At 43.3% G+C, this 16,732-nt stretch overlaps 1 pseudogene; it reads right to left on the minus strand.

The window, feature by feature from the left end:
* Positions 1–15,057: 15,057 nt before the first annotated feature.
* On the minus strand, positions 15,058–15,982 carry LOC105746128 (protein PALS2 pseudogene; annotated as a pseudogene).
* Between the last annotated feature and the right edge of the window lie 750 nt (positions 15,983–16,732).

The raw sequence follows: 16,732 nt of genomic DNA on the forward strand, positions 1-16,732 counted from the left end.
CTCCAGGGTTTTCCCCAGTACAGAAAAAATTTCCTGGAAAGATGGACTTAGCAATTCGACGTGGCTCAAAAACACAAGAAATTACATTCATGCCATTCAAAAGACATAGATTCATTGTTCTTGTTCTCCGTTTCCCTACCCTCCATCCTCAAGCACATTGATCTTAGTTTTGTTGCTCTCTTTCCAGTAAAACATATACTTTATTCTGTCATTTTCTATCCTGGAAGAGTTACTTGTCTTTACATATACCTGAGGCCAATGATACACAAAATGTTTAGAGTTTATAGAAACAGAGGAGAAAGTGGTAGCTTGCCAGAGTTCCCAAGCACTGTTTAGAAAACAATTCAATAATTCCTGTGTGCCTGACAGTGTCTCAGTGCTACATAGCCCTAGAGTTGATGAGATGTAGGTAAGCATAAGATATTCAGACCAGAAGAGGCTTTGCCGCCAAAGCACCAAAGACCAAACCAGAACTAATATTAGAGTAGACACCAGCACACTAAATGCTCAGAAGTTTGTGAGAAGGCTCTGAGTTGATGAGCCCTGATGCCTGTCAAGATGGGGTAAGACATTCAAATTATCTATAATAAAAAAAATTCCATTTCTTGCATACCGAATTCATGTTCTTTGTCCTGTAATTCATCTTCTCAATACATGCTTCATGAAAAATCCTTCTATAATTTGTGTGGATTGGATATGGTGGTAGTAAAATAAACTGTCTTTAGGAAATACTATAATAGTACAATCTTGAAACAAAGAAGATATTTTAAGAATGTTCAGGTAAGGTCACCCATACATATTTTTTCCTTATAAGCACAGCATAACCAGAATATGCACATCAGCTATATAGAAAGACAGCATATATTATACTGTTTATCAAGATATAAGCAGGGTTTGGGTAATGATGCCTATAAAGCAAAATATTGAAAATATGTTGGCAAATGGATTGCCTACGTATTCAACCAAAAATTAGTCCATGATTTTATTGGAGGTGAGGTTGTGTTATCAGGCTCTCTGGAGGAGTTTCTTATAACTAAGAGATTCTCTTGAAAGAGAACTTACTCCTTCATTGAAAGTGATTATTTACAAAAATAATGTGGAAACCATTGATTTAGATACGTCATCATTATTTAGATTCATTCTTAGTTCAGCCAACTTTTTTTTCTCACTTTAATTTGTATTTATTATGTGTTTTGAAAGAGGGAAGAGAATTGAACATTGACATATGTAATCCACTCAATTTAGAAATAAAGCACACACTATAAAAAAGATACATTTAAAAATCAAAAAGCATCATGATGTAAGTCTACCATAAGTATTTCTAATAGAATTATATCTTCAAATTAAATGAAAGAAAAACAATAAATAATACTGTAATTGAAATAATTAAAAATATATAAAGTCAATGTAACAGGTATGGTCTTTCTATCATCAAAATATTAAAAAACAAAAATATAAAATAAAAATATAAAAAATCATAAAATGGGCAATTCTACAGGAAGAAATAACTTTTCTATTTATTTACATACCTAACCTCATTACCTGAAGTTATATGAGGAACACATTAGCAAAGCTGAAGGGAGAAATAAATAGCTCTAAAATAATAGTTGGAGACTTCAATTTACTACTCTCAGTATTGGATGAAAGAACCTAAATACAGAAACAGAGAACTTGAATAACGTGATAATTAAACTAGACCAAAAAGATATTTATGGAGAATTGTACCTCAAAACAGCAGGATATACATTCTTTTCAATTGCACATGGATCCTTCTGCAAGATAGGCCATATGTTCGATCACAAGACAAGTCAGAATAAATTTCAAAAGATTGAAATTATACAAAAACGCTTTCTCTGATCATAACAAAATATACCTGGAAAACAATAATGGATGGAAAAAGGGAAATTCATTAACATATGGGGATTAAACAATGCACTCCTAAGCAATTAGTAGGTCAAAGAAGAAATTGCAAGAGAATTCAGCAAATATACTGAAATGAATGAAAATGAGAACACAGCATAACAAAATCTATGGGACACCAAAAGGGCAGTGCTGAGGGGGAAATTTATAGCTTTCAATGCTTACATTAAAAAAGAAGAAAGAACTAAAATTGATCTATCTGTACACCTGGAAGAATTAGATAAAAAAGAGCAAACTAATTCCAAACCAAGGCAAAGGAAAGAAATAGTAAAAATAAGAGTAGAATTAAATGAAATCAAGAATGAAAAAAAAAATAGAATCAATAAAACCAAAAGTTGTTTGAGAGAATTAATAAAATTGACAAACTCTTAGCAAGAATGACAAAGGAAAAAAGAGAGAACACACACAAAAAAATAAAATCAGAAATGAGAGGGTTATTTCCACTGACCTGGTAGAAATAAGAGAGATCATAAAAGGATACTATGAACACATATATGCCAAACAAGTTTAAAATTAAGGCAAGCTGGGCAAATTCCTTGAAACACATGAACCAACTATACTGACTTTAGAAGAAATAGAAGAGATCAACAAACCAATCACAAGAGAAGAGACGGAGTCATCAAAAACCTCCCAAAAATGAAAAGCCCGGGACCAGATAGCTTCATTGTAAATTCTCCCAATTATTCAAAGATGAACTAATACCAATCTTGCTCAAGCTCTTCCAAAATATTGATAGTCCTTCACAAAATACTGCAAACAGAATACAAAAACACATTAAGATAATTATACACCATGAAAAAGTAGATTTTATCCCATATATGCAAGGGTGGTAGAACACATGAAAATCAATTAGTGCCATAAACCACATTGATAAATTGAAGAAGAAAAATCACATGATTCTCTTGATTGATTCGGAAAAGGCATTTGACAAAATACAGCACCCTTTATTGACAAAAACACTCCAAAAAATAGAAATAGGATTCTTTATCAATATGGTAAAATGCATATATGAAAAACAACAACGTGCATTGTACTCAATGGTAAAGACTGAAAGCTTTCCTGCTGAGATCAGGAGCAAGACAAGAATGCTCATTATCACCATTATTACTCAATATTGTCCTAGAAGTTCTAGATAGAGCAATTGGTCTAGACAAAGAAATAAAAGGTACCCAAATAAGAAAGGAAGAAGTAAAATTCTCACTATTTGCTAATGAAATGATCCTATATCTAGAAAATCCTGAAAAATCCACAACAAAACTACTGGAACTAATAGATGAGTTCAGCAAAGTGGAGGGATATAAGGTTAATATACAAAAATCAATAGCATTTCTATGAATTCCTAATGTGCAATCTGAAGAGGATATCAGAAAAAACTTCCATTTATAAGTGACTAAAAAACCGAATTTTTAGGAATAAACTTAACCAAGGACATAAAGGATCTGTGTTCAGAAAATTACAAAACATTGTTAAAAGAAACCAATAAAGGCTGAAATAAATGGAAGGACATTTCATGTTCATGGATTGGAAGACCAAGTATCATTAAGATGTCAATTCTACCCAAACTGATTTACAAATTCAATATAATCCCAATAAAAATCACACCAGCCTTTTCTGAAGAAATCAAAAAGTCAATGATCAAAATTATTTGGATGGGCAAGGGGCCCTAAATAGCCAAAAATATGTTTAAAAAGGAGCATGAAGTTGGAGGACTCTCACTTCCTGACCTTAAAGCATATTACTTAGCTACAGTGGTAAAAAAAAAAAAAAAAAAGCAGCATGGTATTGGCATTAGGATGGAGAGATTGACTAATGGAACTGAATCAAGAACTCAGAAACTGACCCTCACATCTACAGTCGAGTGGTTTTTGACAAGACTGTTAAGTCCATCCAGCAGGGCCTGACCAGTCTATTCAACAAATGGTACCTGGAAAACTGAATACACATATGAAAAATAAAGAAAGCAGACCTCTATCTCACATCTTACACAAAGGTTAACTCAAAATGGATCAAGAACTTAAATATAAAACATTAACTATAAATCACTTAGAAGAAAATGTAGTAAAACATCTTCAAGGCAATAGTTTCTTAAACCTTATGCTCAAAGCATGAGCAACAACAACAACAACAACAAGAAAAAAAAAGATAAATGGGACCTCCTCAAAATTCACCACTTCTGAACCTCAAAGGACTTTATCAAAGGGGTGAAAAAACAGTTGTCTCAATGGGAGAAAATATTTGGCAATCACATATCTGATAAGAGTTTAATATACATGATATAAGGTCACACAATTTATCAATAAAAAGGTAAAGTATCTGACTTAAAAATGGGCAGAAGACTTGAAAAGACAATTGTCCAAAAAAAGACATAAAAATGGCGAAGGAACATATGCGAAAATGTGCTCAACATCACTAACAATTAGGAAAGTGCAAATCAAAACTACAAAAAGATATCATTTCACACCTATTCGATAGGCCACTATTTAAAAGTCAGAAAGCTGTAAGTGTTAGAGGGGATGTGGAGAGATAGGAATGCTATCTCAGAATGGCAGAGCCCCTGTGCAGGACTGTTGGGCAGTTCTGAAGAAAGTTCAATATAGACTTGTTTTTCATCCCTGCAATACCATTGCTGGGTATATACCCAGCAGTGACACAAATAGATATCTGCACCTGATGTTCATAGCAGCGTTATTCACGATAGCCAAAAGTTGTAAAGAACCCAGGTGTCCATCAACTGATGAATGGATAAACAAATAGTGGAGTATACACATGATGGAATATTATGCAGCAGTGAGAAGAAATGAAGTTGTGAAGCATATGGCAACATGGATGAACCTGGAGGACATTATGTTGAGGGAAGCAAGCCAGATTCAAAAGGACAAATATTGTATGATTGCCCTATTAAGAAGTAAATACATTATGTGTTATATAAATATGTGAAATATGAGTAGAATTATATATATGAACATTTTTCTTTGAAGCTGAACAAATATAAGTTAATATTATAAAATGTTAATATCAGACAAAAAAACCCCACATTATACTAAGTGAAGGAGACCAGACACAGAGTAGTACATATTGTATGATTCCATTTATATGAAATGTAAATATAAATCATTTTATAAAGATAAAATGAGATTAGTGGTTATGTAGATCTGAGGACGGAATGTTAAAGGGCGTTGAGTCTTTTTCGTGTAATGAAATTGTTCTCAAATTTTTGAGATGATGAATGCATAACGTTGTGATTATATGAAAAGCCATTGATTATACACTTTGGATTGTTTCTGGCTATATACAGAGGGGAAGCATACAGAGATTGAGAGGTGAGAAATTTTCTTATTTGTTTGTCTGTTTTTTGTTTATTATTATTATTGAAATAATGAAATGCTCTAATAATGTTTGAAGTGATGAACATATAATTATGTGATTGTACCAACTACCACTGATGGTAAACTGCATGAAATGTATGTTTTATTAATATGTATCAATAAAATTGATTCATTAAAAAATGTATAAGGCAAAACAGTTGATGAATGTAAGGAGATAAAAATAGAAACATAGTTACCAATTAATGGTTATGAGCATATCATCTTATTTTATAAAAAATGACATTCAAACTTTTGCAATATAACCCTTTTTCAAAAACTTTCCTGGATACCATGGATAGATTAGATACTAGGACATAAAGAAGATCCTATTACATTTAGTTAATAAAGTTAGTTACCTTTTAGTTAAAAAGGTAAAGTTAGTTACCTTTTAGTTAAAATGATAATAATTTTCATACTTTTCATACAATAAATTTATTTATGCCAAGTTTTTCTTAGAAAATAAAGAAAATTTATTTTAAAAATAATTGGCATAATATGGTAAAAGGAATGTGAACTTTGAAGAAAGAAGCAGCTCTCCTTCTTCCTTGACCTATAACTTTTGTCATCTTAAAAAATCACTTAATTACTGAAACTCAGTTATATCACTATTAACTAGGAATAACAAAATGCCATTTGTAAGAATCTTGCAAGGATTTGAGAGTGAATGCATTGCTATTTGTACTGGTCTATTCTATTAATTATAATAATATTATCATCGACATAGATGAAGAACTCAATATTTAGACCTAATAACACTCAAAGATTTAAGATGGAAAAGTACTCAACACGTGGGGGATAGATAACTGTCTTATGATTTTTCCATATACTGAAATATACAACTGATAATTTTAAAGTGTTTTAAATAGCCTTTGGAAATTCTCATACTTCTTAGACTTTCTCACCCAGTTACTCCCAATATATCTTTTCCTACAACATTGGGACTTCCAGTCCTCTGACCACTTTATTATTTATTTATTTATTTATTTATTTATTATTGAAGTCTATCATTCATACATGAATACACATAAACAATAAGTGTATAGCAAAGATTGCAAACTTACAAAATAAACATACATAACATCACACAGGAGTCTCATACATCACCCCTTCACCAACTCTTTGCATTGGTATGAAATATTTGTTACTAACTATGCAAGAGCATCATCAAAATATTACTCCCAACTATATTTCTTATTTTACATTTGGTATATTTTTCCCCCAACCCATATTATTTTTAAATGTATTTTTGTTACAGATATTGTGAACTTGCAGAACAATCATACAGATGTGTAGATTTCCCATACAACTCCACACCTGGTGGAACATTTCTTATAGATTATGAGATAATATTATCAGACTATTACCACCAATTATGCTCCATAGCATACGTTTGGCATACTTTTTCTATACACCTCCATTATCGACACAGTATAGCTTGGCATTAATGCAAGAATATTATAGTACTGTTGTTAACCACAGTCTATAGGTCACACTTATTGTAGTTTTCCCATGTTTCTCCATATTCCCATCACCGTGCAATAGTGATGTACATCTGCTCTAGCTCACAGAATGCATTTGCACCCTTAAGGACAATTCTCAACCGCCTCTGGGTTCACTGTGATATTCAATCCCTAGATTATTCTTTAGCTTTCTTTCTATTGACATATACTTCACCAAACTACATTTTTCAGTCACAATCCCATTTATAAACCAGTTGTTACTCACTGTAATGTGTTACTATCAACTCTATCCATCTCCACACATTTACAGTCAAGTTAATTAAAACTTCTATGTACATTAAGCATCCATAGTTCTTCTCAACCCTCCTCAAAACTCCTTATAACATATACTCTGTGTTTTAATTCCATGTGTTTATTATTTGTATTTAATTCTTATTAATGAGACCATGCAATATTTGTCCTTTTGTGTCTAGTTTACTTCACTTAGTATAATGTCTTCAAGACTCATCCATGTTATCACATATGTCCCAATTTCACTTCTTATTGCAGCATAGTAGTTCATTGTACATATATACCACATTTTGTTTATCCATTCATTGGTGAGTGGACACTTGGGTTGTTTCCATCTTTTGGCAATTGTGAAGAATGCCGCTATGAACATTGGTGTGTAGATGTCTGTTTGTGTCATAGTTTTTAGTTCTTCTGGATATATTCCCAGTAGAAGAATTGCTGGATCATATGGCAGTTCTATATTTAGCTTCCTGAGGAACCGCCAAACTGTCATCCACAGAGGCTGCACCATTTTACACTCCCACCAACAGTGAAAGAGTGTTCCTATTTCTCCACATCCTCTCCAGCACTTATTGTCTTTTTTTTTAAATAATAACCATTTTATGTGGTGTTAGGTGATATCTCATTGTTGTTTTAATTTGCATTTCCCTAATAGCTGGTGATATGGAACATTTTTTTTTTTTCATGTACTTTTTGGCCATTTGTATTTTGTCTTTGGAGAAATGTCTATTTAAATCTTTTGCCCATTTTTAAATTGGATTGGTTGCTCTTTAATTGTTGAGTTGTATGACAAACTTAGTTTAATGATGAGCTGCATACCAGAACATGTTATAGGAAGAATTTATACCATGCAAGAATATTAAAGGAAGATACTAACGGAAATGATTGTGGAAGTGTGTATATTATCTTTATTTATCTCAGGGAGAGAAAATTTCTCTTTATCATTAAACCAAAAAGCACATGTCCTAACAGAAATATAAAAATATATAACACATTATTTTACACATATATTATATAGCGCATATATATCTTATATAGTGTATACATAATATGTGTACCTTTATCTAAAACAGCTGACAGTTCTTTCCAAATTTTGTAAATTATTCAGTGGATTTGGTTCTCTGTTGCCGCCTTTCTCCACCCCTCCTCCCCTTCCAGCTCCCGCCGTCCTTCCTGCCAGTCCTGCCCATATTGCCAACCCACAATCTGCCCTCTTCCCCAGTAACTGCTTACCTCAGGTCTATCCATCAGCTTCAGCCTGTCCACAGCCGCCCCTTAGCCAACCCTCCCTTCATCACGCCCCTCCCTCTACCCAACCCTATATAGCTAAGTGTACTTCCGTAATAAAGCAGACCTGTTCTTGCGCTCAAGCGGTCTCCGTGGTTTTTCCCCAACCACGCGTCCCCCACGCCTGGAGAACCGGTGCTCCCTCTTGGGGCACCCCCACCGGCTGCTTGGCAGGAGCAAGCCCCCCCGACTTTTGGGCCTGAGCGAGGACGAGACCCTCACACTCAGCTACAACTGGCGCCCAACTTGGCAGCTCCTCCCCTGGCCCCTCTCTGCTGCTGCTGCTGCTGCTGTGATCGTCCTCCTCTCCAGGTAGGGACCCCTCGCCCGGATGAGCCCCAAGGGACCCCTCACCGTCGTCCCGTCCCTATCCTGTCATGGGCGCCTCTTTGTCATTGTGTCAGGTGCCGCAAGTCAGAGCCCTCGCTGCCCTGCTCGATGCCAATGGAGTCCATGTCTCCTTGCGGCAGCTCCAAAAGTACTGGGATCTCTTGCTCCCTTTTAATCCGTGGCTCGCCACCTGCCAACTCTGGAGCCCGGACACATACTCGCGACTCATAGATCGAGTCACCTCCACCATGGAGCACGAGAAACGCACCTTCCCAGCAGGCCTCTTACCCGTTCTCGTTGCCATTCGCGCTTGTCTCCTCGGCGCTCTGACTGAGGCCGTTTATGAAGCTTCTCCCAAACGGCCTCTAGACTGTGATCCCGATGAGCCCGCCGACACTGACTCTCTGTCTGACCAACTTGCTGCTGCTGTCGAGCGCGAACCTCCCCGCCCGAGCTCCCCGCAGCAGACAGAAACCACTCCTGCCGCTCCCCAAGATGGCGGACTTCCGCCTTCTTCTCCGCCAGCGCCTTTGTCTTCTGCCCAAGATGGCGCCCATCCGGCTTCTTCTCCGCTGGTGTCCTCCTCCTGCCGCCTCTACCCGCCTCTTCCTGCCCACTCAGCATCCGGTTCGGGCACAGAAACTGCATGGTCGCCATCTTCCGCTAAACCGGAAGCGCCCCTCGTGCCATTTTGTCTGCTGCCAGATGTGGCTGCTCCGCCATCTTGGCCGGCGCCCGGAAGGGTCCTGCCGCCATTTTGTTGTCGCCCGGAAGCCGCTAAGCTGCCATTTTCTCACCCGTGTTCCGCTTATCCCTTGCCGCCGCCGTACGGCAATAGCCCTTCACCTGCCTTGGCTGCTCCATCGGCCCCCGGTGCCACGCCTCCTCAAACCCCTCAGCTGTATCCGCTAAATCCGCAGCCCACGCCGCAGCGACCCCAAACTTGGCTACCCTTTACAGCGGAAGAGGTCAGAACCCTCCTCAAAGCTGTAAAGGAAGACGGGATTGGCAGCCCTTATGCGCAGCAACTACTTGAGTAGTTAGGGACCCAACTCGTTCTCCCATATGACTGGATTGCACTAGCCCGTGCCATCCTGACGCCGGGTCAATTTATTGAATGGCGCGCCCATTATCAAGCGGCTGTTGACCGGCAAATCGTGGAGAATGCCCAGGCCGGCGTCCTCGATCCCTCCGATGCATACACGGGCACCAACAATTATGCAAACCCTCGTTCTTATTTCGAAATTGACCCAGGGTTTTGGCACCGGGTAAAGGTCCTCGTCCAGTGGTCATTCTCTCTAGTTTCCACCAAGCAGCCCACCAAGCTCGCGCAGCTGCTTCAAGACTCCAATGAGACCTTCCCAGCATTTGTCGCCCGCGTCCTGGAAGCTTGTCAGTGGAAAATTTCCAGCGAGGATGCCCAATTTGCGTTAGCCAAAGAGTTAGTCATTGACGGGTGCCTTGCGCCGTTCCGGGCCATAATCCTTCCCATACGCGACAAAGCTCTGCACGAATGGGTCCTTGCTTGCCGTGACGTCGACCCACAAGTCAAAACACTCACCGCTGCCTTTGCCTCTGCCATGGCTGTTTCATCCAGCCCCACTTCCGTCTGCTTTCGGTGTGGCCAGCCCGGCCACTTTGTCCGCGAGTGCTCCCAGCCAGGCCCAGCGCCTCGCTCAGACCCGCCAATGCGACAGCCAAGGGGCCCTTCTACGCCGTGTCCGCGTTGTGGGAAAGGTTATCACTGGGCCCGCGACTGCCGTTCCGCCCAAGGTTCCCAGCAGCCTTTAAACTTCCATCGGGGCAGGCCTCAGCCCCACCCCCACGAGGCCCTCAGGAAAATTCCCAAGCCATATTGTGGACAATGCCCATCACACGCCGCCAGAAACCTTCACTGGAGCTCAAAATCAATGGGCAATGGCTCGATGGACTTCTAGATTCTGGCGCTCCCTTCGAAGCCCTGCGTGTTCCCTTCGAAGTCCCTGCGTTCAATCACTGGCCCCTAGAGACCGGCCCTCAAGTCATCGGCGCCACGGGAGCTGCTACCTCCTGGAAAACATCCCAACCTCTGCATTGGAGCGACCGAGAAGGCCACGAAGGCCAAATTCGCCCACTCGTCCTTTCGTCTGTCCAAACCATCTTATGGGGGAGAGATGTCCTCAGCCAGCTAATGGCCTGAATCACCACAGAAGCCTTCTCAGCTGCACTGCCCCCCCCCCCTTCTAGGGGCCACTGCTCCCATCTCAAAACCTGACCCTATCCCTCTGGAATGGGACACAGAGGAGCCCATCTGGGTCGAGCAGTGGCCCTTGCCAGCTCACAAGCTGCAAGCTCTCTCTGCCCTCGTTGAAGAGCAGCTACAAGTAGGGCATATAGAGTCATCCACTAGTCCCTACAATTCACCAGTCTTTGTCATTAGCAAAAAGAACACCGGCAAATACCGCCTTCTCCACGACCTCCGTGAGATCAACAAACATATTAAGCCTATGGGATCACCTCAGCCAGGATGCCCGCATCCCACCGCAGTCCCCCAGCATTTTCACGCGGCAACCATTGACATTAAGGACTGCTTTTTCTCTATTCCTCTTCACCCCTGGGACTGTCCACGATTCGCGTTCACAGTTCCGCGCATCAACAACCAAGGCGCAGCTCAGCGATTTCAGTGGCGAGTATTGCCTCAAGGCATGTGCAACAGCCCGACTATGTGCCAACTGTATGTCAACCATGCTGTTGAGCCGCTGCGCTCCAAGTTCAATCCGGAGCACACATACATCCTCCACTACATGGACGATCTCCTTTTAGCAGCGAGCTCCAGTGCGCTCCTCAATGATCTGCTCTCGGCAATAATAACAAACCTCTCCAGTCTCGGGCTTACTGTGCAGTCTGACAAAATAAACCTCCAGCCTCCTTTCCAATTTTTAGGCTTTCATTTTCATCGGCTTATCCAGCCCACAAGCCCAAAAATCCACCTCTCTCCGAAGATGACATTAACTGAGCTCCAACAGCTCTGCGGGCAAATCAATTGGCTTCGCTCGGCTCTTCCCATCACAACAGCGCAAATGCAGCCTCTCTTCGAGCTTTTGCAGACAAGGGACAGTCCTCCAACGGCGACCACTCGCAGCATCATCATCACTCCAGAGGCTCGAGAAGCCGTCCAACAAGTCAGCGCCGCCCTGCAACAGTGTCGCCTGGAGCGGTTCTCCCCCACCCTTCCAATCTTGGCTTTAGTTCTGCCAACGCCAATCACTCCCACAGGTCTCTTGTGGCAAGATGGCCCTCTCCTTTTTCTGCATACGTCAAAGAGCAAACTCCCAAAAATCTGCCCTTTTATAAGGGCCTGGATCACGTTGGCCACTGACTTAGTACTTCTCTCCATACAAACGTATGGCATCCCGCCACACACTATTGTTTGGCCTTTAGATGCCAAGGAAGTTACCTCCCTCATCATGAACAATGCCCAAATGCAGAGCCTGGTAGAGCTCTTTCGTGGCTCCTTTGACAACCACTATCCTCATCACCGATTGCTGCAGGGAATGTCTCAATTGGCGTTTTCCAACCCGTTCCGTCCATTGCCCGCACGGAACCCGATCCCTTCTGCTATCACTGCCTTCACAGATGCCTCAAAAACGGCGTTTGCTGCCATCATATACACTCCTGAGAATCCTGAGCCACGGCAACTGCTGTTTGCAAATGACTCTTCTGTTCAAGTGGGCGAGCTTCTAGCTGTCGCTGCAGTCCTCAATCTCCACCCAGACCAGCCTCTCAACATCTTTACTGACAGCCTATACACTCTTCAGGTGTGTCGCAGCCTCCCGCTTGCTACTTTCCTACCAGGTGACTCAAACATCAATCGGGCGCTCGCCTTTGTACAGCGACTGCTTGAGGCGAGGCAGCAGCCCTGGTTCATTGCTCATATCAGAAGCCATTCTGGCCTACCAGGACCACTGGCTCAAGGGAATGACCTCGCTGATGCTTCTGTGTCAAGCCGCCAGGTAAACCCGGTCCTCCTACATGAAAACCCTGCCGACGGGCCGCGGCTTGGAGACTTTGTTAATCAAGCCAAGCTCCTGCATTCCCAATTCCACTTCTCCGCGTGGTCCATCCGGAAGCTCTTCCCAGACCTTCCCATTGAAACTTGCAAACACCTTGTGCGCGCGTGCCGGACTTGCGCGCCATTGTTGCCACTTGGGCCTTTGCAGCCTCAGGGTGTTAACCCCCGCGGCCTCCGCCCAAACTCAAGGTGGCAATTAGATGTCACTCATGTCAGCACCTTTGGCCACCTCAAATATCTTCATGTAGCAATTGACACCTTTTCGCATCTGTGCTATGCAGTCCCTCTTGCGGGAGAAAGTGCTAAACACTGCGTCCAGGCGCTTCGCCAAGCTATTTTGTTCATGGGAATTCCATGGGATCTCAAAACAGACAACGGACCAGCGTATCGCAGTGCCACCTTCGCCAGCTTTGTGCAGATGTATCACATCACGCATCGTTTTGGCATTCCATACAATCCACAGGGGCAAGGAATCGTTGAGCGCACTCACCAACAGCTCAAGCTACTTATTCATGCGGCGGCTTGCTCGGTCGGTAGAGGTGGGGTCTGGCTGCGGACGAGGGGTCGGTCCAGCTCTGGATGAGGGGTCGGTCCCGCTTGGGACGAGGGGTCGGTCCCACTTGGGACGAGGGGTCGGTCCGGCAGCAGACGAGGGATCGGTCTCACAAGGGGTTGCGCGGTTCGGCTGACGGGGTCGCCCGGCGAAGCCGGCGACGAAGGGGTCGCCCGGAGAAGCAGGCGACGAAGGGGTCGCCCGGAGAAGCAGGCGACGAACTGGGGACAAGGGAGGCCAGGCCCTTGTCGGGGGCTCTCAGGACTGGAGGGCGCACGGCAGAAGAACCACCGCGGAGACAAGGTAAACACGCAAGTCCACTTTACTGAGGGAGAGGCAACAGTTTTATAGGGGCTGGGGAAGGCTGATTGGTCGAAGCCACACCCTGTTCTGATTGGTTGCCGGCGAAAGGTCAGTGGGCGGTACTGGACGGGGGAGGGGTGGTGGTTAGGGATTGGCTGTCGCTGTTGCTGGGGGAAGGGGCAGGGTTTAGGGATTGGTGGCTGCTGTTGCTGGGGTGGAGGGCAGACTGGATTTTTCCGCCTACGCCTGGCTGTTGCTGCTGTCGGGGGAGGGGAAAAGGGCAGACTGGATTTTTCCGCCCACGCCTGGCTGTTGCTGCTGTCGGGGGAGGGGAAAAGGGCAGACTGGATTTTTCTGCCCACGCCTGGCTGTTGCTGCTGTCGGGGGAGGGGAAAAGGGCAGACTGGAATTTTCCGCCCTGCGCCTGCACAGGGAGAAAGAAGACATCGTGCGGCGCTACCCAGGAGGAGGGGCGGCCGCGGAAGCATGGCTGCCGAGAAGGGGAGACCCGAGGACACTCTGCGCCCATGCCGAGCTCCCTTCGGGGGTGGCGGTGAGTCCGACCAGCCACCCTATTATGGGGGCAGCGGCTTGGCCTGCCTCGGCTGCTCCCCCGCCAGACCAGCAAAGCACACTTCAGCCCGAGGGGTGACCGCATTTCCCCCTTCTTTTCAAATAAAGGCCAGGATGGCAGCAGTAGCAAATAGCCGAGGCCCAAGAGGCAGTAAGCAATGAGGGAAGCGGGGCTGAAGAGGGAGGTGAGTATGCTGGGGATATAAATGTACAATTTGGGGGCGGTATCTTGCCATTGCAAGCAAGGGTGGCCAATGTCCAATTCTTGTTGGTCTCGGCGGCTATAAGGTCTATCTGCTGTTAAAAGTCCAGGATGACAGCGCGTTGCAGGTAGTTGATCTCTTCTTGGTGGCGAAGAGCGGTAGAGGCAGACTGTATGATGGTCTGCAGGATCGCAGCGGTGAGGACAAGTTGCATCAGGGCACCAGTGATGGTGGTGGCAGCAGCGTCGGGAGTGGTGGAGACGTAGGCGAGGACAATAAGAAGGCCAAAGTCTCCACGAGCGCGAGAGAGGCCGATGTTAACGGGGCGGGCCGACATGGGGCGGCCCAATCTGCAATGCAATGGGGGTTCAAGCTATAAAAGGAGGGGGTCGGGGGACGAGAAGGGACGCTTTGGATGGCTGAGAAGACGAGTGAGGTCGAGACAGGAGGAAGCTCCACAGAAGTATGGGGAGGCAAAAGCAGAAACGTTATTAGATGTTAGAAAGCAGGCCGCGGGCTGGGGAAAGCGGGTTGCGGGCCGTTTAGCAGGGCTGGAGCTGCTTGAGAGCGATGGCGGCATGGGGGGCCGTGGTTACAATCTTCTGGGGTGGTAGCGGCTAGACAGATTGCGGAAAATATTATCAAGAAAGCAAAGGTTATGAGGAAGAAAAAGCACAATGATCTTTCACAAAACCCCCCAATTGCAAACTTAGAGGCATCTTTAAACATCACAGGAATCTGCAGAGGAATCATCTATTTTCTTCAGGTCAGAGTCTGTCAAAAGCTTGGTAGTGATTCCAGCATCCACCACAGCTTTGCACATGGCACATAATGTCTTTAGTTTCAGATGGTGATAAATAAAAACAGGGCATGAACTCTGCTGTCCTCATCACTTTCAGTACTTGTGGGTTGACATCCAAAATGCACATTCTTCCAGCTTGAACAACTTCAAGAATGGAATCCATCTTGGTTCCACAGAGATTTCGTTCATATTCCCCAGTTGCAAATACCTTCCAGCTTTAATAGCTGCTTCCATTTCAGATGGTGACAGAAATTTATACATCTGCGCATCTTTGGTTTCCATGAAATAAATGGCACTGTAGTTCCAAGTCTGTGAAATTCAGTGCTCTCAACCTGTTTTTCAAGCCCACACCTTAGGCTCCTATCAATACTAATGTCTTTCCCGGGAAGGAGAGCATTTTGGCTACCTCTTCATATATCTGCATTTCATGATGATCAAATTCTGTACCTCTGGCACTTCTGATGGTGAAATACATCTCTTTCTTTCTTGTTCTTTTTTTCTTTTCTTTCTTTTCTTTTTTTTTTTTTAACTTAGGGTTCCACAGAACTGTTTTGAGTTATCCCAGTCTCTTCTAACAAATGCCTTTCTCTTCTCTTCCAGGAACTGCCTTGGAATGAGTCTAGTGCTTCCTCACTTCCTCCCTCTTTTACTTGGCTAGCCTGCCAACAATTTGAATCTTCTCCTTTTATATTAGAAGAAATTCTCCTTTTGAAAACTTCAATCCTGCTTCTTTGCAGGGTATCTGTTTATCGTTGTATGGATTATAATCAAAATGACATTTTACAAATAGCTGTAATTGAGACTCTGGATACACTAGCCAGTTTTGCCACTTTTTCATCGACATTTATTAGAGGAGTGATACCTTCAAGAATTTCATTGACTAACTGGAAGTTATTGTTACTGGCATCTACTAGTTTTTAATCTTTTAGCTTTGCAAAAGTCTTAACAACTGATTTCACAATAAAATTCTCCATAATCCCCTTGAGGAAAATTAGATTTATTCAGCTCTGGTGGATGAGGGAAGCTCCATAAGGTAATCCACACTTGTTGTATTGAGGCTAACAGTTGTTCTAGTCCTTCAGAGGCAGGCACCTCAAAGCAGCCCCATCTACAAATTCAGGGTTCCTGGTTGGGAATTGGAAATGGTTACCTCTGCCCCCTTCCATGCTTCCTACTGAAGTCCTAGCTGTCCAGCCACTCCCTCAGCCGGCAGTCTCTATTGAATTTTTTGTTTTTATTTATTTTTTAAATATTACATTAAAAAAATATGAGGTCCCCATATACCTCCCACCCCCTTCACCCCACTACTCCCCCCCTAGCAACAATCTCCTCCATCATCATGAGACATTCATTGCATTTGGTGAATAAATCTCTGAGCACCGCTGCACCTCATGGTCAATGGTCCACATCATAGCCCCACTCTCCCACATTTCATCTAGTGGGCCATGGGAGGACATACAATGTCTGGTAACTGTCCCTGCAGCATCACACAGGACAACTCCAATCCCAAAAATGCCTCCACATATCATCTCTTCCTCCCACTCCCCACACTCAGCAGCCACCATGGCCACTTTCTCCACACCAATGCCACATT

This window comes from Dasypus novemcinctus, chromosome 10 (assembly GCF_030445035.2).
Source record: "Dasypus novemcinctus isolate mDasNov1 chromosome 10, mDasNov1.1.hap2, whole genome shotgun sequence".
Taxonomy (NCBI): Eukaryota; Metazoa; Chordata; class Mammalia; order Cingulata; family Dasypodidae; genus Dasypus; species Dasypus novemcinctus.